This window comes from Chiloscyllium punctatum, unplaced genomic scaffold (assembly GCF_047496795.1).
Source record: "Chiloscyllium punctatum isolate Juve2018m unplaced genomic scaffold, sChiPun1.3 scaffold_400, whole genome shotgun sequence".
In the NCBI taxonomy this organism is placed as follows: Eukaryota; Metazoa; Chordata; class Chondrichthyes; order Orectolobiformes; family Hemiscylliidae; genus Chiloscyllium; species Chiloscyllium punctatum.
The window spans coordinates 53,671-56,170 of NW_027310134.1; the positions used below are offsets into that span (position 1 = coordinate 53,671).

Below are 2,500 nucleotides of genomic sequence, written 5' to 3' on the forward strand. Positions count from 1 at the left end.
CCCCCACAACTGTTGGGCGCCTACCTGCGCGGGGCAGGAGGACACTTTCCGATTTCAAATCTCCGTTTGCCGAGTCCACCCCGAACGCACGCGGGCGGGCGGGTTCGCATCACCCTTCGTCACAAGGGGCGAAGCCCGTTCCACCGTCTCGTCAGTAGTGCCGACCGGTCTGTGATCGACGAGGGGAGCCACACCAGGTCCGGCCCTGCTGCTTGGCGGCACCGCGTCGTCGGGAGCTCGCGACAGACGGAGGGTTTCGGTGTACTCTCCAGCCACGGGAAACGAAGCCGGTGATGCAGGCGCCGGTCTTTCGCTCCCAAATCGGCTGGGTTTACATCGTTGCTATCTAGTCACGCTCCCTTCAAACCCGACGGGGTACCTATTCCCCTCACCCGTCTGTGCGTATACAGCCTCTTTGCACTTGCGGGATGGGGGTGGTGGTTTAAAGACTCTCGAGTTGCCGCCCGTCGGTCTCCGAGCTCCGTGCAGTAGTGATCCCCAGCGAACTGCCAGCAGGGCGAACGAGCGATCCCGCTCTCGGTCGGGGCGCCTGGCGTCGATCGGTGGTCGGTGGCTTGCGGGCAAGCTGCGCTGTGAGTGTGGGAACGAGTATGACGAGCCGTTGCCGCGACTCCCAGTCCACCTCGGCGGTGGCTGGGCCGGGCGGGCGTCTGCTCGGGCGAGTGCCGCCCCCGCCTCCTCGCAGGAAGTCCGCTCGCCGACACGCCGCCACGTGCACGCGTCAGTGACGCTGCCGAACCGATGGCCGGTGCCCGTTCCCGCCTCTGCTTTTCCTAGGGCAAAGCTGCTGCACGCCTCGTGATACTAGGCGGGCGACATGGTGGCGGTGATCCTGCCTCCGTCGCTGCGGTGCGTTGGGGCACGCATCGCCTCTTGGGCGCCCTGTCCTCCTCCCCCCAATAGACGTATGTTTCTGCGGGCCGCACCAGGATGGTGCTCCCCATCGCTTCACGCCACCCTGCTCCGCCCGCACGCCGGCGTGCAGGTGGCTGTAGCTCAAGGTGGGGAGCGTATGTGCGGTCCGGGTCGCTTTCCTCTGGCGAGGGAGAGACCTAAAACAAACTCAGACAACTCTTGACGGTGGATCACTCGGCTCGTGCGTCGATGACGAACGCAGCTAGCTGCGAGAATTAATGTGAATTGCAGGACACATTGATCATCGACACTTTGAACGCACTTTGCGGCCCCGGGTTCTTCCCGGGGCCACGCCTGTCTGAGGGTCGTTTGGCAATCAATCGCACTCGCCTTGGCTGGCGAGAGCGCGGCTGGGGTGTCGCAGAGGACCCGTCCTCTTTGTCCCCCTAAGTTCAGACTCCGGAGCCCTCCGGCGTCGGAGCGCTTGGCCTTTCCCCCCCACCCTGCACATTCCGTTCGTCAGGCTCGACGCCATCCCCCCGCCGGGGAGCGCGGCCTGGCGTCCGTCTGTGTCGTGGCAGTGGGGCCAGCACGGCTGTCACCGGTCCCAGAATGGCTGTCGGTGGTTCACACTGTGTGTGTGTGCCAACCCTCCTGGTCTCTGGGACACGGAGCTGCCACGAAGTGTTGAGCCTCCAGTGGGGGGTCTGCCTAAGCTCTGCACGTCCGCATTGGGTCCGTCTCTCGGTTGGCTGGCAGTGGAAAGAGTGAAGGGAGCCGCGGAGGTCCGGTGCTGGTGCGCCGCCGGCCTGACCGTGGAGCTCGCCGGTTTGACACGCTGACCCGACTCGATGGTTGATCGATTGAGAGTGCTGGGAGCTGCAGGCCGCCCGCTGCTGCAGCCGCCCGTCTCGTGGTTCGTCCTCGGCCTTAAGTGGCCGGCGGGGCGTCTGATCCTGTCTCCCCTGCTGGCGCCGAGTGCCTGGCCGAGGGAGGAGGTTTTCGTCGAACGCTGTGACTTGGACGGTCGCACGCGCGTGGATCGCTGGCTCTTGGCTCTCCCGTTCAGTCCGCACGTTTTCCGCTCCGTCCTGCCACCGGTCTCGGGAGGTACGGAGGGGTTGGCGGGCGTGGTGTGTGCTCCGTCACCGTGCAGGCACACCTACCACGCCGTCGGCCGACCCCCGCACGGTCCTCCTGGCCATCGGGAGGACGGCGGAACGTCGGGCTGTCGGGGGCCAAGTCGCCAGAAGGCCACCGCTGTGTCTTCCGTACCCTGTCACCGTCGGCGTGCCTTCCTCAACTCGTCCGACTCGGGGCCGCTGGGTTCAGGAGCGGCGTCGCCCGCCGGCCCCACTGAAGGCCGTGCCGTTCCGCGGCTGGCGATCGATGTGCGTGGCGTGCCTGCGCGACCGTTCGCCACTTGAGCCTCGGCACTCCTCTCTCCCTCTCTCTGACCGTCGGGCAGTCTCTGTCTGCTGGTGCCTCGCACGTCCCGGGCGGCGGGTCGTCACCCCCGCGACCGGGCCTCCGGCAAGGCAGGAATCAGGCTGACCCTTCCGCTCGAGTAAGCAGCCGGCACTTCCGAGTTTCGCCTCCCGCCGTGGACGGGGGAGGGTCTCCG

The 2,500-nt window shown here is 66.6% G+C and overlaps 1 non-coding gene across 1 annotated transcript; it reads left to right on the forward strand.

Annotated features, from left to right (window-relative positions):
• Positions 1-1,090: 1,090 nt before the first annotated feature.
• Positions 1,091-1,244, forward strand: LOC140472662 (5.8S ribosomal RNA). Its single transcript, XR_011957808.1, has one exon. It is a non-coding gene; the product is annotated as a 5.8S ribosomal RNA (ribosomal RNA).
• The last annotated feature ends 1,256 nt before the right edge of the window (positions 1,245-2,500 follow it).